This window comes from Cyanistes caeruleus, chromosome 8 (assembly GCF_971803275.1).
Source record: "Cyanistes caeruleus chromosome 8, bCyaCae1.hap1.1, whole genome shotgun sequence".
Lineage (NCBI taxonomy): Eukaryota > Metazoa > Chordata > Aves > Passeriformes > Paridae > Cyanistes > Cyanistes caeruleus.
The window spans coordinates 29,908,280-29,922,405 of record NC_141708.1 but is presented as its reverse complement, the minus strand read 5'-3'; the positions used below and the strand labels follow the sequence as shown (position 1 = coordinate 29,922,405).

General features: G+C 42.4%; 1 protein-coding gene across 7 annotated transcripts in view; it reads right to left on the bottom strand.

Moving 5' to 3' along the window:
• Positions 1–14,126, bottom strand: part of ARID5B (AT-rich interaction domain 5B) — a 119,542-nt gene that overhangs the window by 38,447 nt on the left and 66,969 nt on the right. The window lies entirely within an intron of this gene.

Genomic DNA, 14,126 nt, shown 5'->3' with positions numbered 1-14,126 from the left:
CCCAGCCAATGGCCAAAGAGGAATGTGGGTGAGCTACCATCAAGTATATTAGCATGTGATCCCTCCCTCCCCCACTCCCTCCCTCCCTTTTCCTCCCTCCTGCCACTCCCTCCCTCCCTCCCTCCCTCCCTCCCTCCCTCCCTCCCTCCCTCCCTCCCTCCCTCCCTCCCTCCCTCCCTCCCTCCCGCCACTTCCTTCCTTCCTTCCTTCCTTCCTTCCTTCCTTCCTTCCTTCCTTCCTTCCTTCCTTCCTTCCTTCCTTCCTTCCTTCCTTCCTTCCTTCCTTCCTTCCTTCCTTCCTTCCTTCCTTCCTTCCTTCCTTCCTTCCTTCCTTCCTTCCTTCCTTCCTTCCTTCCTTCCTTCCTTCCTTCCGCCACTTCCTTCCGCCACTTCCTTCCGCCACTTCCTTCCGCCACTTCCTTCCTTCCGCCACTTCCTTCCTTCCTTCCTTCCTTCCGCCACTTCCTTCCTTCCGCCACTTCCTTCCTTCCGCCACTTCCTTCCTTCCGCCACTTCCTTCCTTCCTTCCGCCACTTCCTTCCGCCACTTCCTTCCGCCACTTCCGCCACTTCCTTCCGCCACTTCCTTCCTTCCTTCCTTCCTTCCTTCCTTCCTTCCTTCCTTCCTTCCTTCCTTCCTTCCTTCCTTCCTTCCTTCCTTCCTTCCTTCCTTCCTTCCTTCCTTCCTTCCTTCCTTCCTTCCTTCCTTCCTTCCTTCCTTCCTTCCTTCCTTCCTTCCTTCCTTCCTTCCGCCACTTCCTTCCTTCCGCCACTTCCTTCCTTCCGCCACTTCCTTCCTTCCGCCACTTCCTTCCGCCACTTCCTTCCGCCACTTCCTTCCTTCCTTCCTTCCTTCCCTCCCTCCCTCCCTCCCTCCCTCCCTCCCTCCCTCCCTCCCTCCCTCCCTCCCTCCCTCCTTCCTTCCTTCCGCCACTTCCTTCCTTCCGCCACTTCCTTCCTTCCGCCACTTCCTTCCTTCCGCCACTTCCTTCCTTCCGCCACTTCCTTCCTTCCTTCCTTCCTTCCGCCACTTCCTTCCGCCACTTCCTTCCGCCACTTCCTTCCTTCCTTCCTTCCTTCCTTCCTTCCTTCCTTCCTTCCTTCCTTCCTTCCTTCCTTCCTTCCTTCCTTCCTTCCTTCCGCCACTTCCTTCCTTCCTTCCTTCCTTCCTTCCTTCCTTCCTTCCTTCCTTCCTTCCTTCCTTCCTTCCTTCCTTCCTTCCTTCCTTCCTTCCTTCCTTCCTTCCTTCCTTCCTTCCTTCCTTCCTTCCTTCCTTCCTTCCTTCCTTCCTTCCTTCCTTCCTTCCGCCACTTCCTTCCGCCACTTCCTTCCGCCACTTCCTTCCTTCCTTCCTTCCTTCCGCCACTTCCTTCCTTCCGCCACTTCCTTCCTTCCGCCACTTCCTTCCTTCCGCCACTTCCTTCCTTCCGCCACTTCCTTCCTTCCTTCCGCCACTTCCTTCCTTCCTTCCGCCACTTCCTTCCTTCCTTCCGCCACTTCCTTCCTTCCTTCCTTCCGCCACTTCCTTCCTTCCGCCACTTCCTTCCTTCCGCCACTTCCTTCCTTCATTCCTAGTTCAAGGCTCAGTGTTTTTCAAACACACTTGTTCTCCTGAGTTTTGCCACTGTACTTTGCATCAGACTATAAAGCACTGCTAATGTTTTGCTAAGATTTAAACAATAAGGCATTTTCTCCTAAATTCCAGGTATATTGAGCTTGCATATAAACACTGTTTGAATTGGAGCCTTCCATGGCAAAACTGGCACAAACCCACTATGAAATGGGGTATTTGCATTCTCCCTGTGGCTCAGGAGCTACAGTAGGGAAGGTCTGTCTGCAGCACACACAAGGACCATTCCACATGTCCCATGGTACAATTTTAAATCACCTAAAGCCACTCCAGATCTGACACACAATTAACAAGAAAACATCAACAGGAATTATTATCAGAAGAGAAGGTCCTGGCATCTAATATCTACTCTGTAAAAGAAAATATTTGATGTAGTTCCAGTCACATTTGAAACAAAGCTAGTAATATTTGCTCCCTAAACCATTATAAATAAATGCATTATTTGAAGATTATTGCATTTCAGTGACATTAGTTTTGTTCATGTGAGCGAGGAAATATATAGGACTGAAGAAGGAATTCGACTGAAGAAAGTCACATTCATGTTTCAATTTTGTCAATCTTTTGTTTAATTTCTTGACATGTTCATGAGCACACTGCAAATGTCTTGAATTTGTTATTTAATTTGTAATTCAATAATTATTGTAATGTATTCAATGTAATGTAATTCAATATAATTATTTAAAAGCAATTATACACGTTTTGTGGCTTATTCACATTCAGTTTTCCTGATGACGTTGGATGTTCAGTATGCGCTGGACAGCTAAGTGAGTATCCTATGGATTTTTTTCTGTTTTCTAGTGGAGAAGGACTTCTAGCATGACTACCTAAGAATATCCAAAATTATTCACTTTGTTCATGTGTTTGTGCATACGGCTTTCAAATTCATTTCTGAAAGCACTTGTGGCAGTAAGACTTGATAACCTGCATATTCCTAGAAGGTGAGAGCATAAGCAAAGCAAATTGAAGTAAAAAATAAATACAGAAAAAAGTTTGCATCATTTGCCACCTTCTCAGTGTGACTGCCTGTAACAGGAGTATGAGAGAGACAACACAGTACCAGTTAAAAATACTTTCCTTCCTGTGTAATTGACGATGTGACTGCTGTTTGCTAACATGTGGTGCTCTCCCACTCCTTTTACCTATTGCCTCCTAGCAAACCTTTCAGGTATGGAGGGGTAAAACACAGCAGCAGAACACACACAGTATGAGCAAACACTCCTTGAGCCTGGAGGAGTCCTCAAATTGTGGCTGTGCTTTGTACTGCCAAACGTCCTAAAACTTGACTCCAAACTGTTACACCTGAGAGGTTAAATGCAAAGCCTGTGTCATGCATAGCATGAGCTAGATTATTTGAAGATGTAGACTGGCAAATCTTTGCTGTCTAAAAATATCCCAATAAGAGGATGCTTCCAAAGACTGTTCTTGCAAAAGCTGCCTACGAGCTACAGCAATCAAACAAGGACAATTCAAAGGCATCCATGCAGAGAAATAAAGACCAGGAATCACCAATAAGCTCAGTAGTAGGCTCTGACCCACCAAGAGAACCACCCAGAAAGGAGAGGTGCTCAAGGCTAATGCTGCTCAGGATAGCTAGCTGCTTCCTCAAAGCTAGTTCTTTCTGCTCAAAAAGCCAAGAAACAGCATCACTGCTCAAAAATTACATCTTCCCCCAGCACTCTCACCAGTCAAACATCAGGATATTGTACGTGATTTGGGCAGGTTAGAAGGAGAGGGAGAGGGCAGCTACTCTGCTCACCTACTCAGAAAATTTGGAAGGTTGTGGCTACTGTTCTCCAGTCATTACCACCCTCAGTTCAACTTTCACAGACACTGCTTTCTCAGCAGGACATGAGAAAAAGGAACATTTCCAAGCCTCACTGCCAGCTCTGGTTTTACCCCAAAAAAGGCAAGTTCTATGCAGGAAAAAGAGAAGTACCCAAAAGTGGGAGCTGCCAAAGTCAACCATGACCAGTAATACTACTTACAATGGAAAAACAGGCTGCCACAACAAGACAGCACATCCACCTGGCACCTTCTTTTCCTAAGTGTCCAGGATGGGAAAGTGATCACAGGGCTTACCATCTTCCTGCTATCAGGTCAACCTCACCTGAGCTACATCCATGCCGATAATGCCATGTACTGTGTACACATGACCACTTCTAGGGACATAAGTCAAGAAATAATGGCTGTGGTTTTGGGGTACCTGAATTTAGCAGGTCACTTACTGTAAAACTGCCTCTTTTTTATGAGTCTGATTATCACTGGAAGTCCAGTGAGTTCAGCCCTCCAAATAACACTGTTCTCTAGATTCACAGATTTTGGCTTATGCAAAAGATTTGTTGTTGTTGTAGGGAGGGTGTTAAAAAAATAATAGTAGCCTTCACAGAGCTGAGGTCAAGCTATGTTGGCACTTCGTCAAAATCAGTGGTGTAGCCAAGAGTTTTTAATGTGCCTGGAATGCATTACTTCATTTGTCATACCTGGATCACTTACTCATGTTGAGCCCAAAATAACCTTGGACCTTACTGGCTGCTCAGCAAACCATGTAAGTAAACAAGTACTGTACTCATGCCTAAAACATGTATCTTTTAATTGCTTGCTCCACATTTCTCACTCTAGAGCACATCTAAGGAATTGTAATGCCTGTGATCAAAGTTCTTGCCTTTCTAGGCCTCTCTGACCTGTGTAACTATTTCCTGATATGACTTTTGATTATGGCTTGCTGATATTCCAGTTTCTCAGAAACACTTCAAAAAAAAGGAGAAAAAAGAAAAAAAAAAGAAAGAAAAAAGAAAACAGAAAAAAGAAGGCCATTGCCATATTTTGCTGAGCAATGTATTCAGCTAATGGACTTAAAACGTATACTGCCAACCAGATTCTTCTGGCTGCCTGCTGTCTTCTGTGACCATGTTTCTGTGGAAAGATGAAGGAAGAACAACAGCATATTTGCCAAATGCAAAAAATCAATTAAAAAAACCCCCATCAACTAAACTGCTAAAAATCTCCATGGCCATCAACAAAGAAGGGCCAGCAGAAGGTCTGGGTCTACATTTAGGGTGGGCTCACAGAGTGAGTTCTAAATGTAGAGCTAAGAGTGTACTAGAGGGAGGTAATCACTCTAGTACACTCACTGAAACCAGGCTTCAGGAGGAGCAGTGGATGCTGCAAGAAGTGAATAAACAGGGATGAACAGTGCTGGATTCAGAAGAGACAAGAGGCAGTGGCAGCACAACTACCAAATGCATCCACAGCCAGTCTTCCCTGAAGGACACCTTGCACAGTGTCCCTTCACAGAATCCTTCTGCACTGTGCCAGTCCTTCACATGTCTTTTGGTTTCCACACACATGCACAAAAGCTGTGATACCAGAATCCTTGGCCCTAGGCTGCAAAACCGTCGGTACATACAGAATAGATTAGGAGATCTCCCCTCTGAGGCAGGTGGAAATGGCAAGATGTGTCAGAAGCCAGAGATATTCATGATTCAGGTGCCAAACAGAAGCTGGAGGGGCCTGGCCATCAAAATCAAGGTGAGAAGAATGGCCCCAGATCTCCATAAAATCCATGAACTGACCATGCCTGCTAGCAAGTAGCAAATAGCTGGTAGCTGAGGATATCCCTAATGCAGCCCGGAAAAAGTTAGCTCTTGGTTAAAAAGCATGGTTACACGTTGCACCTTTTAAAATGTAATGAATAGGAAGTTAAGAGGTTTAATGGCTTAAACACTTACCCCTCTAGGGGGCTTCCGGCATTCTGCAATATCTAAAAGTTAAGAAAAGCATACTGCTGTATTTAAGCATTGTCTCAAAAACTGTTCAAAACTTAGTTAATCTTGCATACTTTGCAGAGTCCCAGCTGCTTCCGTGATTTCCCCGTCACCACCATCTCTTTATCTCCTTCCCCTCATTCCCTTTTCTGCATTTTGACTTTGGGCCTCCACATTTTATTTATTTTCCTTTCACCCCGAAAGTTTATTTAAAAGCTTTTGCCTACCAGAAGCAGGGTCCAGAAATGAGGGCTTGGGGTATTTATTGCCCAGTCACACTGAACTGATGAAGAGAAGCAAGCTGTAAGTAACCTAATATTGCACTGAAAGGTTAGAAATTAAAGTGCTTGGGAAATAAAGCAAAATATTAGACTATGCTAAAAAAAAACCCCAGACCTGTGTTTAGGAAACTAACTAAATCAATTCAATCCGGGGAAAGTCTCAACAAGATCCTAAGTACACCTATGGAAGTCAATGATGAGCATCTACCAACAACTCAATCTCTCAACAAGATGTGGAGGTCACACAGCCTCTCTGCATGTATACACACACACACACACACCCCCCTCATGCTTGCTTAAGCTGACATAAAACAAATTGAACACCAAAATTATTTTTACTAGACTTTTTCTAAATGGAAACACTTGTTTATTCCTTTCTTTATAACTGAACATGCCAGGCCTGACCTGGAAACTCCAGAGCAGAGTAGTGAACAACCTTGCAGGAAACACTAAGGAATCATGCTGCTTTCTAACCCACATGGAGAAAGAGTGGACTTGTGTAGCCATTTCTGAAAGTTTTGTTTTGGACATGAGATATCCCATGCTTCATGTGGGGAAAATCAATTTTCTACCTCTCTAAAGAAAACATTCTCCATTTGGAAATAAGTGAAACAGACACTTCCTTGTGTGGATTAATGTGGTGACACGACTTGCTGCAGACTGTTGTTCTGACCCCCCTCCTGACTAAATCTCTGAAGAAAGCAAAATTGTAGTATTTTTCATGAATTACAGTTCAGACAAACATTACTTTTAACAGAAAATTTAGAGGCACTGCAAACATCAGGTTGGCCAATTTTGCCAAAAAATGTATGTTTATTTTTTCCATGGAAGATGGAGACAAGGTTCAGGATGAAGCTTGGAGTCTTTTTCCTCATTTCAGCACAGTTGGATGTTAAGACTTTTCCTTGATCTGGACTTCTTTATAGCTGACTAATGTGGGTTTTAAAAAATGGAGAAAAGTTTTTGGTGGGTGATTTTTTTTCCCCTCTGGACAAAATCTATGCAGGTGTTGGAAATTATCAAGTGCAATAAACTGAAGAGGGAACCTGAAGACCTCAGAGGAAAATCTATGCTTGACAAATATGTGACATTGAAATAGACCTTAGAGCAAATTAAAATAATAACAACAAAAAAAATGCAGTGTAGGCCTATTACTGGCTACAGATGACAGGATTATTACTAATGATTCAGAGAGGCAGAGGTGTTTGGTAAATATTTATTCCATACTTGCAAAGAAGCCAGATGATATGCTTGCAAAAGAATATAATTAAAGCCAGTCAATTGACTTGGATTTACAGATCTTAAAACAACAGAAAAGAAAAACAAAGCACCTTATTTACACTTTGAAACTCTAAGCTGAGTTAGTGAAACTAGCTGCATACTGGAACTTACTTGCATTCAGTAAGACAGCTGATTTAATATTAGATAATACTTTGATTATTAAACAGCACTACATAATTTTATTTGAGCGTATATTGAATGGATTAAGAACTGGCTAAATGTAGGCATCAGAGGGGAATTTCTACCAAATGAAAAGATTTCCGGTGGGATTCCACAGGGGTTGCTCCTAACCATGTAAGGATTACAAATTTTCATCAGTGAAATAAACATAAAGCCCCGGACAGTTACATTCACACTGATACCAGGACTGGCACAATGCTAAGACTGACTCATACAAATGTGTAATCAGGAGGAAAACACACCAGGAAAACACGATGCTCCTCCAGCATGAAACCTGCAAACAGGGATTACAGGTCCCATTGACCAAGCCAAGGGTGACTATTCATAGGCCACTCCCCAATGGAAATTCAACATATACTGATAGGAAGACGCTGTGGCCAACGGGTATCTGCCTTCAGGGAGGTCTGAATAACTCAAGCTGCGCTGAGTTTGAGCAAAAATGACTGAGAAGTCACTTTATTAGGTAAGAGGAGTGCTTCAAAGGTGAGAAAAAGCTGTTACTTGGGAGTGAGGAAGCTTAACCAGGCATGCCCAGGCACTGCAGTCCCCATACCTGATCCAGTGCCAGAATATAGAGGCATGCATATAACCAACTTTCTCAAGGCCTTTGGGAAAAGCCTGAGCCAGACGCAAGCTAGTATGCACAGTGCAGGAAGCAACACATGAATTTGAAGGCCTGGAGGGTTGAGATATCAGATTGGAGCTGGGTGTCCCACCTCAGGCATGGCAAGGGCTGAGCCCATGCTGCTGCCAGGAGAGCCTGGCCGCTGCAGACGGCTGCAGCAGCCTGGCTGGCTGCACGACAAGGCGTCCAGCTGTCTGGCCCTGGTCCTTGCTCAAACAGCTGTTTCCCTTCTCCTTTAGAAAAAAGGTGGTGAACTGGATGAAAGAGATTGCCAGCAATTTTGGCTGATGAGCCACTACTTGGGGTTCATACCAGATTAGATGACTCAGTGGTTCTTCTGGTGAAAAACTGCATGAATACAGGATCAAACACAGTGAAGTACTGAGCAGTGCAGAACAAGGAACATGAAGAGCTGAAGACTTGATTCAGCAAAGTACATGCCTAACTCATAAAGACTTGGAGCATGCAAAGACCTCTGATGACCTAACTTGGGCCATTCACATTTTTGAGGCTGAGCCTGTGTTATACATTGAACACAACCAAGCCAGCATGGCTGTCTCTGTCACTAATGTGAAAGAAGCATTCAAGCCCTGAACAAAGAAATTGTCCAATCTCATCATGAAACATGATGTGCTTGGGCAGAATCACAGAATCAGACATGGGTTCATCAAACTTCCCTTTCTCTCAGAAATCTGCAGTCAAATCTCCAGCCCCAAAGTCCTCCATCCCCAAGGGTCACCTCCTGGGAAGCTGCACCTAGTAGACAGGGGCTTTAGTTTCTGTTGGCGGGTCAGAGCAACGCTCAAGAAGTGTAGGTCTGACTTCTCAATATAGTCTAGGTTAAAAAAAAAAAGCAAGCAAAGAAAGGAAAGTGAGCAAATGAGCAGATTTTAACAGACTATGTAATAGCCAAGACAAAAGCAATGCAAACAGGGCGGCAAGAAGTAAAAATGCACAGCAAACCCATGCAAGTCAGCCTGGTCTGATCAAAACTCATCAGAACACTCAAGGAAGACCTTCCATTAGAGGACTGTAGAAAATAAAAGGCAAATTTTAGGGCAGCTTTGCTAACAACGTTTCTTTTTCTCTCCAGTAAAAGCCAGTGCTTGTGTAATTGCTGTCTAGCAGAGTCAGCAGTACCCAATGGAGACATGACCTACATACCTCAGAAATACAACAGATACATAACCAGTTGTATTCATGTAGATAGATGGATATGATGGACTGACTGATGGACACTGTGCATGATTATAAACAGGCACAAATTCATCCCAGAAGGATAAAATGGACAGTTTCCAAGACCTTGCTTTTAGGAATGACAATGCCAGGTAAGAAGCAATGATCATCAAGCTGTGCATAATGTGAAAATGACAAATATATTATTTAAATAATCTCTTGCATTTCTGATTTGTAACAGATTATATAAGATTATTTTTTTTTGTTGGAAGAATATTGTAATTTCCTTTTTTTCTTCCTTCACACTTGGTCATTGCACAAAGTAATCAAAATTTTTTAGGCATAATCAATCTTCATGAAGATATTAGTGAAGATACATAGCAAAGTGACAAGCAGAATCTACAGGGTAAGCTCTCCCCTTTGATGCCTACACTCAGCTGCCCCCCACAAGGCATTAGGTAGAGGCAGAAGCAGCAGCCACAGCATAAGCCCAGCACCCATTCACATCTCTGTGTCATCACTAACTTTGCTAGCACCACTTGGCTTGCCAGGCCCCCCCACCACAGCACACAGAGTCAACAAAGGGTTCAGAGACAATTCTTCTGCAGACATCTTGGGAATAAAGCCTTGGCACCCTGGAAGATCTGCATACACCTGACATGGGTGCTGCTGCTGAGGTGCAGAGGGGATGCTACCCAGCACTGCTGAACAAAGGAAGAGATCTACAATTTTTCACCAGAAAAACATGGAATTGGAACTCTGGCAATTTTGCCAGTTTTTGTATGAGCAGCTAGGGAACCTGTGTAAGTCCCAAACACCCCAAAAATGGTGGCTTTAAAGTCCTGATTGTAAGCTTGTGTGCCCAGTTTAAATGAGTGCAAGCCCCATGGACTCAGTGTAATCATTCCAAACATCAACACAAACAAAATTGAACCCATCACTGCATTTTGGCCCCATCAAATCTCTAGCACTCAGAAAAATCCAAATAAAACTGAGCTGTATCCATAAATTTATCTGAGCAGGGCAGGGTTTAAACTAAATATGCAGTCAGTTGTGCAATATTCTTCTGTAGTCAATACTGGTTCTTAGGAAATTATCTGAGTGAATTAAGTGGAAGACTATTAAACAATTTACACACTTCCTTGTGTTTCAGATATCTAATTATAGCTGTGTTTGTCTCTCCCCGCAGAACTGTTGTATACCACATGGTATGCATATTTCAGCATCCAGCATTATTAACTCATGACCGACTGTCAGTTGATCATTATCTAACCATGGGGTCTGCAAAAAAAGCCTTATTTGGGCAAAAGCAGGCTCCGGACTCGCTCCCACTGCATTTTCCCCCCGCAGAACTTCAGTCAGATTATTATTTTCTGTCAATGGAAACTCCAAGGTTACTTATGTGAAATCTGCAGGGAAAATAAATCCTCACTGAGTTTAAACAGTTGATATTAAAACCAACTCCAGCTCGGCTGGTTTAAAGAAAACTCTCAGTTGCCCTCTAGTGTCCCCCTGCTGCTATGTCAGGCAGCCCTCCTGCCACAGCCAAGGTCACACAATTTAACCTGATTTCACGCCGGCAGATTTACTATTTGCCTAATATTTTACACAAAAGGACAAGGGGGGATGGGGATACTTTTTCCCCCTGGAAATTTCAGGGCTTGGGCCCAGGGAACTCAGAGCTTGCATGATGTTTACAGCTGTAATTGAGGCGCATGACACATGGGTTTTATGAGTGAGAATCTCTGAAATCACTCTGTGTGCTGCACTCCATAAAGTTCATTCATAACTAAAAATAGACTCATGTACAAACAGATTTAGCATTATACTGAAGCTAGGGAACATAGGGTGTCTGCAGAATTCCCTAATATGGAAGAGAAACTGAGTTTTCAAAAGCAGCAGTTTATTTGTTTCTGAAAATGGACAACATATGTGAAAGATTTAATATACAGAACCAGGTGTATATATAGCCTAGATCTTCATATGTGCCCATTTTCATTCTATATAAAGACTTTATACAGCCTGAAACTATAGATTTAATAATAGATTACTAAATTAGGTCTGCACAATCACTTAATAAAAAAAAAAAAAAAAAATTGAATTTAAAATACAGCTGTAAGGGTTTGGACAATTTCCTGCATAATAGAGGCCCATCCCTGAAATGTAAATAACACCAGTATTAAAACAAGTCAGTCAGGCACATCATGAAAAAAAAAGGTACATGAAAACAAATGCATTTTCCAGTCTATTCTAAGTAAGGATGCCAAACCTCTATTTTATTTGAATGCTGCTATGATATATTACTACTGCTTCAACTGGCCTTCCCCTCCCCCCTGGCCCCAAATGTCCTGTTCTTCTGTAGAGAAATCCAGGCCTGACTAAGTTTTAACATTGTGGAAACAGCAAACCATCAAGGTTTTGCAATAAGAATTATTCACTGCCTTCCTGTGTACTGTCAGCATTCTTAAAATACTGTTACTATAAAATTAAACAGTGTGCTTTTCAGAAACACATGATGTTGCCTGCTCTGGTTTTTAAACTGTAATTGTGTAATTTAAAAATTCTCTTCTTTCTCAATGCCTTCTCCCCAAACAAATACCTTTGATGGTTGTAAGGTTACAAAAACAGTTTAGACTTTTATTTTTTTTAAACTTATAAGCCACCTGTAATATTATTGACTGATTACACAGTAAAAATTATAAAAATTATTTAATTTGGTATATATCCTAATTATAAGGCCTTCTCCTCTTAATTTGACAAGATTGAAATATCACAAGAAGTACATATGGCAATTCAGAAAATAAAATCAGGGAAAAGGCAAAATGAACATTTTAGAACACAAATTATTTGATTTGCATAAGCAGCTATTTGTAGGGCTCCACCTTCATCTACTGCCTGAACAGCACTTTCCATATCTCTTGCTCTCACTTTCACAGCATAGTTCACAAGCACAGTAATTATACTTTCTAGTCCAAAGTGTTGCCCCAATTGATAAGAGGAGGTTTTTTTCCAACAACAGCCAATGATGCTGCAGGACTCTGAAGAGGTGACCCTGTGCATCCAGTCAAGTAGGTGGCAGGACCTGGGCAGATACCCTGACCCAGTGGTTCCAGGCATGCATGCTGCCCTAGCACTCCTACTTTTCAGAGGAAGGTTATGTCTCAGCTTCAACTTAAGCCAGAGCCCCAAAATACTGAAATTGCCACTAAAATAATAAAGAGGGTAGTATGGTCCCAGCACCATCTGGCCATGTCAGGGATTACCTCCCCCCAGACCCATCTTTCATGGACAGAGTGGGACTCCTGGCAAGACGACTGCCCTCTCTGTCTGACGACTGGTCTCTTGGGCACCACCTTCCTATAGTTCTGCACAATACCTGATGTTGTTCTCTCTTGGCTTAGGCTGCTGGAAGACTGTGGTAACCTCAGAAAGCTCAAAAAACTTCCTTACTTCATGAAATACACAGCTGGAATTTTGTTGACTAATCCTAGTAAGTCCCCTCCTTCTGACAGCATCTGGAAGGCCTCTGACATTGTACAGGAATCCACATCCTGATTTTCAATAAAGAGCTTGCTCCACTCCCCGATGCACTCACTCTTCCTTCTGATGGATTTAAGTTTTTCCTAGAAGTCTCCCCATCAGCCAAGATCTGAAGCTACTTTGTTTAGGAAATCTGACAAAGTGACATGGGTGACCAAACCTACATATCTAATTTTAAACAGATGAAAGTAGCACCAAGACAAATCATCACATCTTCTGGATTTCCAAGTATACTATTAAGTAAAACTTGGACTTCAGCTAAGGTGAATAAGAAGATTCATTGTCCAAAAAGATAAATGCTGACAGAGGAAAAGCAAAGGTCAAATTGGTCAATATTTATTCAAGAAACTCTAAATCTTGATGCAGTGTAACACTACACTCTGAATGTCTTCATCGGCTATCTCTGAAGATCTTTTCATTATGACTAAATACTGCGAAAGTATATTCTCCCCCCAAAGATTCATATTCAAAAACCAGAAACTCAAACACACCCACTACAAATAGGAAGCTTTCTGTGCCAATGGCCTCAGCAAAAGGACATGTTGATTTGCAAATGCTATCTGCCCAGTCGGCATGTCAAAACTCAGTAGTCCTCAACTCTGAAGATGTGAACAACAAAACATTTCTGATTCATCATATAGCAGTATTTCAGACTACCATGAACAGAACTTCTTCTTTGATAAGGACTAACCCTTCTTCCTGCCTCAAATATCTGTAAATTAAGACTGAAATCTTATCTCTGGCTTCTGCTTCACATGAAGATTTACCCTGGTACAACGCTAAACAAGAGTTTGGGGGAGTTATAGTCCTATTATTCACTGTGGCAAGTGTATTAGTCCTATTATTTATCTAAGGTTTCAAGCTTACTGCCTCCTTTCTGAAGGTTTTCTACCATGTTACTTTTGTCTGAAGCAAGAGTGTTATTGACTCTTTTCCACACAACAGCACTGCTGAAAGCAAAAATTCCAGGAAATTTGTAAAAGCTGATTTTTCTGAAAATGCTTTATGAAGGAAGACACTTGCATCCTCTGGATTTTCAATGAGGTTATTCCTAGAATTCCCCTTAGCACCTTCACACAGCCAGTCAGTCATTGGGCAGGTTTTAACACTCCTAGTCTAATGTTCATTCAAATAGTCCAGCACAGCTGGTGAATTCCTATTTCTAACCTTTTGTCTTCACTAAACAGTCAAACATAGCAGATTTGTTGCAATCACCATGGAGATTTGTTGGTTTCAAATTAGGCACAAACTGTTTGTTTCCTTTGCTATTTTTATTGTGTTTTGAGCCTATTATGCTCATCCCATTCTGCCCTTTCTTTATCTCACTGGCAAGTAAGAAAAACTGGCCTTGCTGGGAAGTCAAATCCAAGACACAGCCACTCCTGAATTTTGTGGAGGATGGTGATGGTCTCCCCTTCTCAACTGCCTTTCCTCTCTGTTGCCAACCAGTGAGTCTGCAAAAGGTCAGACTACACTGATGAGATGACACAGAAGGGCCAAATGAAGTAAATGCCTGCTGACTGGAAGGAAAACATGAGCCTTGCTTTGTGCAGTCTCATAGTCAGGCCTACTAGGGTTGGAAGAAATAATTTACTCACTGCAGAAGGGAAGAATAGGCAGGGTTTGGTCTCACATGTGAAATGATATGATT